Genomic DNA, 15,588 nt, shown 5'->3' with positions numbered 1-15,588 from the left:
CAAGTTTCTTTTTTGTGAAGAAGAAGGATGGAGGTCTGCGGCCGTGTATTGATTACCGCGGTCTCAATCAGATCACAGTGAAGTACAGCTATCCACTTCCTCTGATTGCGACTATGACGGAGTCACTGCACGGTGCGCAGTTCTTTACAAAATTGGATCTTAGGAGCGCATATAACTTGGTGCGCATCCGAAAGGGTGATGAATGGAAGACAGCGTTTAGCACGACTTCCGGGCACTACGAGTATCTAGTCATGCCATATGGGTTGATGAATGCTCCCTCAGTCTTCCAATCCTTCGTTGATGAGATTTTCCGGGACATGCAGGGACAGGGAGTGGTTGTGTACATCGACGACATTCTGGTGTATAGTCCTACCCGTGCTGAGCATGTAGCCCTGGTGCGCCGAGTATTGCGGAGGCTGTTGGAGCATGACCTATATGTCAAGGCAGAGAAATGTCTGTTTTTTCAGAAGTCGGTCTCCTTTCTGGGTTACCAGTTATCTGCGTCAGGGGTGAAGATGGAGGTAGACCGGGTGTCAGCTGTGCGTAATTGGCAGACCCCAACTACTGTGAAGGAGGTGCAACGGTTCTTGGGTTTTGCGAATTACTACCGGAGGTTTATCCGGGGTTTTGGACAGGTGGCAGCTCCCATAACGTCTCTGTTAAAGGGGGGTCCGGTGCGCTTGCGGTGGTCAGCTGAGGCGGACAGGGCTTTTGGGAGACTGAAGGACCTGTTTACCTCGGCTCCGGTGTTGGCGCATCCGGATCCCTCTTTACCGTTCCAAGTAGAGGTGGACGCGTCAGAGGCCGGGATAGGGGCCGTTCTTTCCCAGCGTTCTGGTACTCCACCTAAACTCCGTCCCTGTGCGTTCTACTCTAAGAAGCTCAGTCCGGCGGAGCGGAATTATGACGTAGGAGACAGGGAGCTGTTAGCCGTGGTACAGGCCCTAAAGGTGTGGCGGCATTGGCTCGAGGGGGCTCAACACCCTTTCCTCATTCAAACTGACCATCGTAACCTGGAGTACATCCGGGCAGCTAGGAGACTGAATCCTCGCCAGGCTCGTTGGACTATGTTCCTGGCCCGGTTTGTGTTTAAGATCACATACATCCCGGGGTCCCAGAACGGGAAGGCAGATGCTCTGTCCCGGCGGTATGACGCAGAGGAGAGGTCAGTTGAGTCCACGCCCATACTACCGGAGTCTTGTCTGGTTGCTCCGGTGGTGTGGGAGGTTGATGGTGAGATCGAGCGGGCGTTACGCACCGACCCGAGTCCTCCTCAGTGTCCAGTGGGTCGGACGTACGTTCCGCTCGAGATACGCGATCGCCTCATTTGTTGGGCTCATACGTCCCCCTCCTCTGGCCATCCGGGTATCGGCCGGACAGTGCACTGCCTTAGCACGAAGTACTGGTGGCCAACGTTAGCTAGGGATGTGAGGATTTATGTCTCCTCCTGTTCGGTGTGTGCCCAGTGTAAGGCGCCCAGACATTTGCCTAGGGGTAAGTTACAACCCCTGCCTATTCCACAACGACCCTGGTCCCACCTCTCGGTGGATTTTGTTACCGACCTTCCCCCCTCACAGGGGAATACTACCATCCTGGTCGTTGTGGATAGGTTCTCGAAGGCCTGTCGTCTCCTTCCCATGCCGGGTCTACCCACTGCCCTACAGACCGCTGAGGCTCTGTTCACCCATGTCTTCCGGCATTACGGGGTACCCGAGGATATAGTGTCTGACCGAGGCCCCCAGTTCACCTCTAGAGTGTGGAGGGCATTTATGGAACGGTTGGGGGTGTCGGTGAGCCTTACCTCGGGTTACCACCCGGAGAGTAATGGGCAGGTTGAACGTGTCAACCAGGATGTGGGTAGGTTTCTGAGGTCATACTGTCAGGGCCGGCCGGAGGAGTGGGCGAGATATGTGCCCTGGGCCGAGATGGCACAGAACTCTCTTCGCCACTCCTCCACCCAACTAACCCCGTTTCAGTGTGTGTTGGGGTACCAGCCGGTGCTGGCACCATGGCATGAGAGCCAGATCGAGGCCCCCGCTGTGGATGAGTGGGTAAGGCGCTCGGAGGAGACGTGGGACGCTGCACACGTCCATCTGCAGCGTGCCATACGTCGACAGAAGACGAGCGCCGACCTACACCGCAGTGAGGGGCCAGTGTACGCACCTGGAGATCGAGTCTGGCTCTCAACCAGAAACCTGCCCCTCCGCCTGCCCTGCCGGAAGCTGGGTCGGCGGTTTGTGGGGCCGTTTAAAGTCCTGAGGAGATTGAACGAGGTGAGTTATAGGTTAGAACTACCTGTTGACTACAAAAATATTAACCCCTCGTTCCATGTGTCTCTCCTCAGGCCGGTGGTAGCTGGTCCACTCCAGGACTTTGAGATTGAGGAGACTCCTCCGCCCCCGTTGGACATCGAGGGGGCTCCGGCGTACACCGTGAGGTCCATCCTGGATTCTAGACGCCGGATGGGGGGTCTTCAATATCTCGTGGAGTGGGAGGGGTACGGTCCGGAGGAGCGGTGCTGGGTGCCAAGGAGGGACGTGTTAGACCAGTCCCTACTGACCGATTTCCATCGGGGTCATCCTGCGCGCCCTGCTCCGCGTCGTCCGGGTCGTCCTCGAGCTCCGGGTCGGCGCACGGCTGGAGCCGCGCGTCAAGGGGGGGGTACTGTCACGGTTTCGGCCGAGGCTGCTCCTCTTCCTTGTTCGGGCGGACTTCGGCGGTCGTCGTCTCCGGAGTACTAGCTGCCACCGTTCTATGTTTCTTGTTCTTTTGGTTTTGTCTGTTCATAACACCTGTCCCTTATTTGTGTCTTGATTGTTCCCCTTATTTAGTTTGTTTGTTTGGGTCAGGTGTTATGCGTGATTGTTTTGTCAGCCTGCCTCTTGGAGTTTGTTCTCTCGTTGTGTTTTACGAGAGCTCGCACTGTGTGCGCTTTTCCGTGTTTTCTCGCACTGTGTATTTTCGTGCGTAATTGTTCGCGCCACCCGGTTGGGTTGGCGACGTATACTTGTGTTTTGGACTCAGTAAAGTTCTGTTGACGTCCTCCTGGTTTCCTGCGCCTGATTCCTATCATCCACCTACACCACTTTGACACTCATTCAAGGGTTTTTCTTTATTTTTACTATTTTCTACATTGTAGAATAATAGTGAAGACATCAAAACTATGAAATAACACATATGGAATCATGTAGTAACCAAAAAAATGTTAAACAAATCAAAATATATTTTATATTTGAGATTCTTCAAATAGCCACCCTTAGCCTTGATGACAGCTTTGCACACGGAGGTTCACCTTCCAGCAGGACAATGACCCTAAGCATGCTGCTAAAGCAACACTCGAGTGGTTTAAGAGGAAACATAGAAATGTCTTGGAATGGCCTAGTCAAAGCCCAGACCTCGATCCAATTGAGAATCTGTGGTATGACTTAAAGATCGCTGTACACCAGCGGAACCCATCCAACTTGAAGGAGCTGGAGCAGTTTTGCCTTGAAGAATGGCAAAAATCCCAGTGGCTAGATGTGCCAAGCTTATAGAGACATACCCCAAGAGACTTGCAGCTGTAATTGCTGCAAAAGATGGCTCTACAAAGTATTGACTTTGGGGGGGGAGAATAGCTACGCACGCTCAAGTTTAGTTTTTTTGTCTTATTTCTTGCTTGTTTCACCCCCAAAAATATTTTGCATCTTCAAAGTGGCAGGCATATTGTGTAAATCAAATGATACAAACCCCCCAAAAAATCCACTTTAATTCCAGGTTGTAAGGCAACAAAATAGGAAAAATGCCAAGGGGGTTGAAAAAAAAAATATATATATATATACCTATTTTCATATTATTTACTTTATTTGCTTTCAGGCCCACAGGGAAGGGGTGGTATGGGGAGGGTTTTTCTCTGGTCACAAGGAGAGGGGGCGGGAGGGTGGATCTATGTACTTTTTGAAGATTATCTGTGATCGAACCCTTCTTCCCCTCTCTCCTAGGCTTTCTCTCTGTTGAAGAAACATGCCCAGTTTAAAGATGACGTCTTTGTGCCCTACGCTCAGTGGCTGGCTGAGAACAACCTTTTTGAAGACGGAACAGAAAGTTATATGTTACAGGAGCTCAATGTTTGATGTTCCCAAATGTTATAGTAACTTTGCCAAGACCATGTCAGTTGAAACTTCTTTGCACTAGTTTTTTTGAAAAATCTAATTTTGTGCACCTAACATTGAGCAGACATATCTGGAATCATTCTGGAATCAGAACTATATCAACGTATCACAGAATACCACAGATGGCTAGAAGGCAATGTCAGTTCCCAACATGGGGTACATGTGGAAACCATATAAAGTTTGGCCTGTGTTGATATAACCAAGTTGTTTTTACTACTTCCTCTGCACTGCTCTCTCTGTTCACTGTAAAACATGATCCACTGCTAGACAGAGCAAGTCCTGACTGCTAACAGTATTACATGCCATGCATGATTCCAATCAGCACTACAACAAGAATTCCTAATGATGAGCTGTAGAACTATAATCACCACATCAATTTCTAATTAGGATCCCTGCATGCATATTTATGTACTGTACTGTATCCAATCGATCTTGCACAATATCCTTCTCTGTGTCTTGCTGTGGAGTATATAGTTGAACAGGCCTGGTTGTGTTTCAGTCTGGCAGTAATCTGGTGTTGTGCTGCCTGTATTGTGTTTTAGTAATGGTGTATTGCGTTACCACCACAGTGATTGTAATAGACTTCAGGCCCCTGTAGTCTCGAAGCCTGGTAGTTCCTCACCTTGCAAGGATGACTGGCGACTGTAACTCCTCACAAACTCAAACGTGTGGTGTAACCGTAACTGGGCTTGAGCTACATCACAGAGTTATGTGGGCCCAGACCACAGCCCATGTTAATCATTGTTAGCGTAGTGTGTTTGGGGGAGTGTATGTGGTTTGTGTGTGTGTGTGTGTGTGTGTGTGTGTGTGTCTGTATAGTGTTCCTGTCCTTACACTAAGCAGCAGCAGCTGACTGTGGTTTTATCCGCCTGGCTGCACTGATAAATATTAGCCACTAATAAGTCCTGACCTCCTGTACATCTAGCAGGACAGACAGGGTCACCCGAGGGAATGTCTCCCTGAAGCTGTCTTTAATTAGCCACAGATAGCAACATGAAGAATTTGACATATGTTTACTGGCACTCTGCTTGCTAAGTGCCATGCTGTTTGACATTTGGGAGTGGGTTCGTTTAAGAAGATGTCTGTTTGTAGTTAGTGAAAATATTGTCTCGTATACGTTAAGTACAAATTGCCCCTGGCGTGTAGCGAGAGAGAGTGTGTGTGTGTGTGATGCTGTTAAACTCTGGCAGCCTGAGAATGAGACAGAGTAATGGGAAAGGGGTTGGCTCCTATAAGGTTGAATCTCAAGGAGATTTCTTAGACATGTGTCACGAATACAGCCAAGGCTGCCCCTCCTCCTTGCTCGGGCAGGCTTCGGCGTTCGTCATCACCGGAGTACTAGCTGCCACCGATCGATGTTTCTGTGTTACACTAGTCTTGTCTTTATTATTCACACCTGTTACTCATTATGCTTATTTGTTTCCCTATATTTACCTCTGTTTTCCCTCCTGGGTTTGTGTGTGATTGTCCGTTGTTTTACGTCGTTTGGTGAGCTGTTGTTCTGCTCTTCCCTGCGTGGAGGGTTTGTTATGGTATACTTTTGTTTAGTAAATCCATTCATTTCTCAGTTCTGTGTCCTGCGCCTGATTTAGTTTCACCACTTCACCCAGACGTTAACAACATGTCAAAGCATATCTCTGTTGATGCAATAGAAGCAGTGTTAAGGGCTGTCCAGACAGGAAGAATTGGGGCGGAGCGGAGTTCGTCAAAATAGACCAGATTCATATTTTCTCCACCTCTGCTTTCACGTGCACGAGCACCACCAATCACTCCGCCTGGATAGAATTCCGCCCCCTGACTAGCTCCATCGTAAATGGGCAACTGCCGCCGCTTCGTGTCCTGAAAGCCCTTTAAAGGTAGACTCAGCGAAATGACGTCGCCACGAGCAGCACTGGAGATATTGAGATGAGCGAGATGCAACACTTCACTCTCACAGTCACACAGTATCTGTGCATGTGCACAGGTTCGCTTCCCGCTGTGGACAGTGTAGTAGCCAGGGGACCAAAACAGCGGAGAAGTTGAGCCCTGCGCTTCAACGCTCTTAGTTGTTTGCGGAAATTGACCCACTATGCTGTTTACTTTCTGCATTTACGTCATATTGCGTCATAAGTCTACCTTTAAGCGCCACTCAAGCTCGCTCTTCCTCCTCCATCGCTACAATTAAGTCTCTTCACTTCCTTCTCTCTTCCCCCCACAGGGTTCCACAAGGCGGGCCGACAGAGCGATGCTGTGAAGCAGCTGTGTTGGAGCAGCTTACCCACAATGCCGTGGTGGAGAGCAGGTTTAATGAGTCTACACAACCCTTGCAGTCTTCACATTTCTTAAAATGACATTTAAAAAGGGAGGGGGGGGGGGAAGGTTTAGGAGAGGAAGGAGTAGATGCTGAAGAAGTTCAAGCGTTTCCAGCACCTGGCTAAGCTCTACCATGTTTACCACTCTATACAGCGTTACACAATAAGATGCTCACCATGCCTGAAGATTGGGACAGAGTAGAGCCCAGGAAGCATAGTTAAGAGTACGTTAAGGTTGAGTTAAGAAAAGTTAAGAATAGGCAGGGTTGAGAATGGTAGCCTACAGTAAGGCCAGACAGAAACTGTGGAGACTAAATTCCCTTCAGTCCCTTAGTTGAAATGCTTTTGTAATCCGTTCCAATTCAGCAAGATACTGCTACAAAGCATAAATAGGTTAGATATACAGAGCAAAGCTATCAATGAGAGAACATTCCTGGAGATTCTGTCGACAACAGCCCCAATGACCATAGCTACAACCCAACTCATGTCAACCACGGTGTCAACTCTCTGAACCCACTATGACCTCTGTTTCTATAGTAACCAGTTAATTAATTGATCATTAATCATGATAACCCCTCGCACCTTCTATAGTAAACAGTTCATTAAATTATAATTACTCATGATAACCCCTCCCACCAGCAGCCCCCCTAGAGGCCCTCGGCAGTGCCTGGTTATAAACAAGGTACACTATATATACAAAAGTACGTGGGACACCCCTTCAAATTAGTGGTTTCGGCTGACAGGTGTATAAAATTAAGCACACAGCCATGCAATCTCCATAGACAAACATTGGCAGTAGAATGGCCTTACTGAAGAGCTCAGTGACTTTCAACGTGGCACCGTCATAGGATGCCACCTTTCAGATCGTCAAATTTTTGCCCTGCTAGAGCTGCCCCGGTCAACTTTACGTTCTGTTATTGTGAAGTGGAAACGTCTAGGAGCTACAATGGCTCAGCCGCGAAGTGGTAAGCCACAGAAGCTCACAGAACGGGACAGCCGAGTGCTGAAGCGCGTAAAAATCGCCTGTCTGCAACTGCAACACTCACTACGGAGTTCCAAACTGCCTCTGGAAGCAACGCCAGCACAAGAACTGTTCATCGGGAGCTTCATGAAATGGGTTTCCATGGCCAAGCAGCCGCACACAAGCCTAAGATCACCATGCGCAATGCCAAGCGTCGGCTAGAGTGGTGTAAAGCTCGCCGCCATTGGACTCTGGAGCAGTGGAAACGCGTTCTCTGGAATGATGAATTACGCTTCACCATCTGACAGTCTGACGGATGAATCTGGGTTTGGCGGATGCCAGGAGAACGCTACCTGCCCGAATGCATAGTGCCAAATGTGCAAATGATAGTGGAGTTTGGTGGAGAAGGAATAATGGTCTGGGGCTGTTTTTCATGGTTCGGGCTAGGCCACTTAGTTCCAGTGAAGGGAAATCTCAACACTACAGCATACAATGACATTTTAGCCGATTCTGTGCTTCCAACTTTGTGGCAACAGTTTGGGGAAGGCCCTTTCCTGTTTCAGCATGACAATGCCCCCATGCACAAAGCGAGGTCCACACATAAATGGTTTGTCGAGATTGTTGTGGAAGAACTTGACTGGCCTGCACAGAGCCCTGACCTCAACCCCATTGAACATCTTTGGGATTAATTGGAAACCGACTGCAAGCCAGGCCTAATCGCCCAATATCAGTGCCCAACTTCACTAATGCTCGTGGCTGAATGGAAGCAAGTCGCCGCAGCAATGTTCCAACATCTAAAGGAAAGCCTTCCCAGAAGAGTGGAGGCTGTTGTAGCAGCAAAGGAGGGACCAACTCCATATTAATGCCCATGATTTTGGAGATGTTCGACGTGCAGGTGTCCACATACTTTTGGTAATGTAGTGTATGTCTGGTTATAAGCACCCTGTCTCTTTACATTTACATTTTAGTCATTTAGCAGACGCTCTTATAAAGAGCGACTTACAGTTAGTGAGTGCATACATTTTCATAGGTTGGTATGCAGTGGCTGCACTACCCCTGGCCTGTGTCAGTGTGCTCTCTCTCGGTTTGTTTTTATAGTACTCTACCCTGGTCACACCCCTGAAGTGAGGAACCCCTGTGATTGAGTCCAGAGCAGGAACCTTATATATCTCACTTTAACTCTCCCAGGCACAGGGCTATGCTGAGCCATCAATCACTGTGGGAGCTAGCTGGCGCTATACGCTAACGAACACTCCCTGCCTCTTAACCTAGCCCATGTGAGCGAAGTGCTCTGTGCTGTGAAGGGAGGATGTGGCGCAGCTCAGGCTATTCTTTATCTTCAGACTAGTTTTTAAGAGAGAGGAAGAGGGAGGAAGAGAGGGGGAGGGACGGAGACAGAGTCATTGTGCCTCTGTGTCCTTACAGAGGTGCCCAAAGATGTGTGTATCTGATGGATGTTGTGTGCCTTCTGTTTCTCTCTCTCTGTCTCTCTCTGTCCTCTTTCCCCGCCGCCCATCCTTACATTTTAGTCATTTTATCCATAGCAACTTACAGTTAGTGCATTCATCTTAAGAAAGCTAGGTGGGATAACCACATATCAAAGGCATAGTAAGTGCACTTTTCCTCAATAAAGTAGCTATCAGCAAAGTCAGTGCTAGAAAGGGGGGGGATTTTTTTTTATATACTCTTTGAAGAGGTAGGGTTTCAGGTGCTTTCGGAAGATGGCCAGGGACTCTGCTGTCCTAGCTTCAGGGGGAAGCTGGTTCCACCATTGGGGTGCCAGGACAGAGAAGAGTTTGGACAAGGCTGAGCGGGATCTGCCCTCCTGTATGGGTGGGAGGGCCAAGAGACCAGAGGTGGCAGAACGGAGTGCTCGGGTTGGGGTGTAGGGTTTGAGCATAGCCTGAAGGTAGTTCCTCTTGCTGCTTTGTAGGCAAGCATCATGGTCTTGTAGTGGATGCGAGCTTCGACTGGAAGCCAGTGGAGTGTTCGGAGGAGCGGGGTGACATGGGAGAACTTGGGAAGGTTGAAAACCAGGGGGGCTGCAGTGTTCTGGATAAGTTGAAGGGGCTTGATGGGGCGAGTTGCAGTAGTCCAGATGGGAGATGACAAGTGGCTGGATTAGGACCTGTGCCGCTTCCTGTGTGAGTTAGGGTCGTACTCTACGGATGTTGTAGAGCATGACCTGCAGGTCATGCTCTACAAGGTTCTTTGCACTCTGAGAGGGAGACACTGTAGTTGTCAATCATGATGGAGAGGTCTTTGAGCAGGCTGTCCTTCCCCGGGAGGAAGAGTAGCTCCGTTTTGTCGAGGTTCCTGCTACCTTTCCCTCCCTCTATTTCCCTCCTCTCTCTCTTTCGGTCTCTCCAGGATGAGCCCTTCAGCTCCCATATACCTGAGACGCTCTTTAACATCTCAAGGTACCTCACCAAGGACGTACCACTGGGCATCTCCAAAGTGTATCCTTCCAATGTGGCGACTACTTCTATTATGTTGCAACGGTCTAAAGCAGCCAAATCCATGTGTCCAATGTCACCTTTAAATGTTTTATTTTAGTTGATACACTTTATAGGCTGAGAGAGGGAGAAGGTAAAGTAGAAAATAGTCGAAAAAAGAGAGCTAGTGTTGGTGCCAGTGAACAAACAGAGTAGAGGAAACAGCCCAGTGCAGCCAAGTGAAATAGAAGGGAGATGGGTAGGAAGAGAAGACGCCAGGAAGAGGCACATCCTCACTAACCAAAACAAACCCAGTGATTACCACACACACACACACACACACACACACACACACACACACACACACACACACACACACACACACACACACACACACACACACACACACACACACACACACTTACTGTTAGAAAGGGGTAGAAGCACAGGGAAGGAAATCCAGGAAATGGGTCTCTGCAGCTGGATTCATCTCCTCCTCTCTGGCAACATGGTGCCGCTTGGAAAACTTTGAACTGGGATTTATGAGCTTAGCGGGTTCTGGACGGAATAACACAGCACAATGTCATGGAAAGCACTGCTAAACAACACACAACAGGAGGAGATACGTTTATTAACAATACCAATATTGAGGCTGGGACAGAGGAGAGGAGATGAGAGCTGTTGGAGCTAAATTAATGTCAGTTATAGGGCTTCTGCAGCTGCAAGTCAATGACCTAGTGTTGCCTTTCTCAGAGGCCCCTCAGCGCACAACAATCTTCATCCATACAAATACAAACAGGCAGCAATTTCCTCTGCTCAAACACACACACACACACAAGGATGAATACACAAACGCTTACACACAAGTATACATTCCTCTACTTACACCACTTTTAAACAAAAGGCCAAGGTAGTTATTTTAGAGAGGATCAGTGCATCCATCACAGAGCCAAACGTAGTATTGACTGGGACTTGTAGTTGCTGGCAACAATGGCTATGTTTAGCATACATACACAGCTCTGATGAGTGTATGTACTATCAATCGTGTGCCCATTTCTGTCTCCGATGTACAGTTCCTGTTCTGGAGTTGGAAGAAGTTTCCAGTAGGCACTGATCTAAGTTCAGTTTGGCATTTCCTAGACTAATAGTTAGGATATAATTTGAAGAGGGTAAGCTGACCCCAGATCTGTGGCTAAGGGCAATTTCTACCTGTAGCACCTTGTTGTCCTTGATGGTGGGTCTCAGTGACACTCTGTATGCGTTGGCTAAGCACAACCCTGGGAGCATTTGAGCTGGTCAGACATGCCTATGAGAAGCTCCAGGACCTCCACGTTCCCTCTCGCTTCTAGGAGACCATGAATCTGGGCAGCCTTACCGTCTTCTCCAAACCATACCACGAAAACCAGGTGTGTGTGTTTTTGCATGCGTGCGTACCAGGGTTTCTGTTAGGAAAATGTGGCGCCGGACAACGTGACCAGGAAGATTTTAATTTACCGGCCATTTGAGAAATTTACCGGACCCATATGCATTGGGGTGCATAACTCATTAGGGCATCCACCCACGGTGCTCAGATTGATAGAAATCACATTTAGGTTATGGTAATGCATCTTAACAGAACATGCAACTCATGTAATGAAGCAGCCAATAAAACATTATTGTAATTTATTTTGCCAAAATGCAATTCGCGGGAAAACACCCTTCTGCGCAAATATAGCGGTTCCAAATGTGACAGAGATTAAAATCTCTGTTAGAAACTTAGAGAGAGGGGGGATCTAAAGATGCAACAACTAGGATGGGTTGCAGATACTGTATGACTAGGATTGTGCCTTTCGCTTCTGGACAATTAGATAAAGTCGATATGAAAACCAATAGAACAGGAGAGAAATGGCAAAGCGGTGGGTCCAAAAGGGAAGTATACTGAACAAAAATATAAATGCAACATGCAACAATTTCCAAGATTTTACTGAGTTACATTTTCAGCTTCCAGGAATTGTGTACAGATCCTTGCGACATGGGGCTGTGCATTATCACGCTGAAACACGAGGGGATGGCGGCGGATGAATGGCACGACAATGGGCCTCAGGATCTCGCCACGGTATCTCTGTGCATTCAAATTGCCATCGATGAAATGCAGTTGTGTTTATTGTCCTTAGCTTATGCCTGCCCCTACCATAACCCCACCACCACCATGGGCCACTCTGTTCACAAGGTTGACATCAGCAAACCGCTCACCCACACGACGCCATACATGTGGTCTGCGGTTGTGAGGCCGGTTGGAGGTACTGACAAATTCTCATAAACAACGTTGGAGGTGGCTTATGGTAGAGAAATTAACATTCAATTCTCTGGCAACAGCTCTGGTGGACATTCCTGCATTCAGCATGCCAATTGCACGCTCCCTCAAAACTTGAGACATCTGTGGCATTGTGTTGTGTGACAAAACTGCACATTTTAGAGTGGCCTTTTATTGTCCCCAGCACAAGGTGTGCCTGTGTAATTTTCATGCTGTTTAATCAGCGTCTTGATATGCCACACCTGCCAGGTGGATGGATTATCTTGGCAAAGGAGAAATGCTCACTAATAGGGATGTAAACAAATTTGCGCACACAATTTGAGAAAAATAAGCTTTTTGTGCGTATGGAACATTTTGGGGATCTTTTATTTCAGCTCATGAAACATGGGACCAACACTTTACATGTTGCGTTTATATATTTTTTCAGTGTAAATGTACATTTGCCAAAATTATATAATTACTCCTGTCTATACAGAAATACTTCACCAGAAAGCATGACTTAGCCACAGAGGAATTGAAGATCATTAGCTTCTTTAAAAAACTAGCTGTGGATTGTTTCAAATCACAAGCTCGTATACCTATTTGGGAAGTCCGCAATTTGGGCAGCGTGTGTGGCAATAGGCCTAGCTGGTTATTGAATTGTGGCTGTCAGTGAAAAGCATAGAAAATATGATGATGATGTTTCTTAAGTATAATTTAAAATGTTGCGACAAGAAGGGGAGGGCTGTGTGGAGAATATATATGCGAGTCTCTCTCCAGAATGGCTCAGCTGTCTCCCGCATTCATTGTGCGAATTGTTTGCCCTTTGATGTAAAAACAAAAAATCCCCATTACATATGTCACCAGTAGTAAATGTACTGTTAATCCCCGTCATTTGGTTACATACATTTCTGTTAATGCATGTATTAGTTGCAGTCATTAACCATTCTCATTCTCAGAGTGAAAGCATTGTTTGCAGAGTTCACAACCTGCTGCACTTTTGAGAAACAAGTTTTGGTTTATTTCATAACCATTTATTTGTAAATGTTTTCATTGTCTTTTGTTTGGAGTGCTCCATGTGAGCATTTTAGTCATTTTGCAGACGCTTTTATCCAGAGCGACTTACAAGAGTAATTAGACATTCAGTGCCTTGCTCAAGAGCACATCGACAGATTTTTCACCTAGTCTGCTCAGGGATTCGAACCAACAACCTTTCAGTTACTGGCTCAACGATCTTACCCGCTAGGCTACCTGCCGCCCTATGAGCAATGGGCATGTCTGGTTTCTCTGTCCTGATAATGTTGAGGGGTTGTGCGAACCTGAGCACTTATAGAAGTACCTGGCCTGCTGTGCGGAAATGTAGGAAAGTGTTGTTGTTTTTTTTTTACATCCATTCCGAATGATAATATATTAAAACTATAGTTCCTCACAGTAAGCTATTTGAAAAATCTTTCCAACAATCTCCCCCTCGATAATCACCAATCCTCGGTGTGAAAGATGGAAGTTATAGACCTACTGCTGCATTGGCCTATAGGCTATGAGTTCCATGCGCTCATTTCTTTAGCTGCCAATGGGGTCACGGTGTATCAGTGTGCCAATATGGCAGAGGCTGGTGATCTCGCTTTAGTTGACTTTGAACTTTTTATGATTAACCACGTGACAATGATTTTGAGAAACTAAAACGTTATAATTGAAATGAAACTGTTCCAAGAAAATGCGCATATGAAAATCATAACTTGCACGCAGAACGGTAGAAATGGTAGGATAAATTGTAAACTTCCCCAAGCTTGAAACTAACGCACCGCCTATGAATTCTTAATAAAATAATTGCCTCCACATTTCCATGGTCAGATTTTGCCTATAGGCTACTTTGAAGCAAGGTAAGACATGTCTCATAATATGAAATAAAAGTTCAAGTTTCAAACAATTAAGTATGTTTTTAAAATGCATACTGCCTTCAGCTCACATTGTAAAGTAGTGGGTGAAGCGCTGATATCCTGTTGCCTGTGCTTGAATGGTGAATGGGAGACGCGCTTCAATTACCAGTTGAGAAAAAAAAATAGTAGGTATTTTTAATCGTGCAACAAAACCATTTTTAACACGCAATTACATTTATAATTGTTGCGCAATGAATGGACTTATAAAAGCACATGTTTTACTCCAGCAGCAACCAACTGAGGCGCTACTGGAGAAATCACGCTCAAAATAAGCTGTGTGCATGTGATAGTTTTGTTGGCTAAATAAAATACATAAATGAAATACACACAGGCCAATTTAATTCCACTAAATTATGCAAATTAACCTATAGACCTTACAGGTAATTGTCTGCGTGGGGTACAGAGATCAGGTAGTCATTCAACAATCATGTTAAACACTATTATTGCACACAGAGTGAATCCATGCAACTTATTATTTAACTTGTTAAGCACATTTTTACTCCTGTACTTAGGCTTTCCATAACAAAGGGGTTAAATACTTATTTACTCAAAACATTTCAGCTTTAAAGGTTTTATTAATTTTGAAAAACAGAATTCCAATTTGACATTATGGGGTATTGTGTGTAAGCCAGTGAGAAGAAAATCTCAATTTAATCCATTTTAGATTCAGGCTGTAACACGACAAAATGTGGAAAAAGTAAAGGGGTGTGAATACTTTCTAGTGGAGTAGAAGTTCTAGTGGAGTGGGTATCTTATACGTTTGTGTATATTCACTAAGGTGTGTATGTGTATAACCCAGGACCTGATCCCCATGTATTACCGCTGCTCAACCAACAACCCCTCGCTGAACAGCCAGGGCAGTGTGTGTATCAACTGCAAACAGCCCTTCATCTACACAGCATCTTCATACGGTAGGTTGACACCTGTCTCTTTGTAAATGGATGTTTGGTTCCAAGGTGTGTTATTAATGTGTCACTGTGCTGTACTGTAAAGGTCCTAGCTCTGGTGCAGTTCTACCTGGACGAGGGTATTGGTGATGAGGAGGCTGTGTCTGTCATTGACCTGGAGGTCCCTCGCATTGAGGGTATCCTTTACCTTATGCAGTGTACACCACTAAAATCAACACATTTCTCACGACCAGTTTTAGCTAATGGGAATAATCTGTATGTTAAGGTTTTGTGCTCGTACACGTTTCCATACATACGCACATTACATACAGTATGTGTCCGTGTCAGTGCTGAGGTGTGTTCTGAGAAGGTAGTAATCCTATTTCTTGGCACTGATTCGGTTTCTGCCAAGCAGCATAAGCTGCCAGGCCTAAGTCATCTTAGCAGTGAGAGTTAATAGGGTTAGAGAGGCTCTTCTCTCTCAGTTTAATGACACTAACACCTCAGAGACCTCTCTGTCTGGGATTAACCTGCCTGCCCCAAGGGCACAGAGGCCACAGCTTTACCTAGAAGCCGCATGCTGACTAACTCACTGACTGACCTTTAGTAGCCTGTTCTCTCCATCACTCTCACCGGCTGAGATCTGAGGGCGAAATG

At 46.6% G+C, this 15,588-nt stretch overlaps 1 pseudogene across 1 annotated transcript in view; it reads left to right on the top strand.

Moving 5' to 3' along the window:
- Positions 1–15,588, top strand: part of LOC311147592 (intraflagellar transport protein 122 homolog) — a 33,169-nt pseudogene that overhangs the window by 16,462 nt on the left and 1,119 nt on the right. Inside the window, exons 10-15 of the transcript in view lie at positions 3,978–4,080; positions 6,346–6,602; positions 9,771–9,859; positions 11,081–11,241; positions 14,844–14,955; positions 15,045–15,128. The product of the transcript in view is annotated as an intraflagellar transport protein 122 homolog (transcript). The remainder of the gene's footprint in view (positions 1–3,977; positions 4,081–6,345; positions 6,603–9,770; positions 9,860–11,080; positions 11,242–14,843; positions 14,956–15,044; positions 15,129–15,588) is intronic.

The sequence above is a fragment of the Coregonus lavaretus genome (assembly GCF_964263955.1).
Source record: "Coregonus lavaretus genome assembly, chromosome: 20".
In the NCBI taxonomy this organism is placed as follows: domain Eukaryota; kingdom Metazoa; phylum Chordata; class Actinopteri; order Salmoniformes; family Salmonidae; genus Coregonus; species Coregonus lavaretus.
The sequence above is the reverse complement of the archived record's forward strand: the minus strand, read 5'-3'. Positions and strand labels throughout refer to the sequence as shown.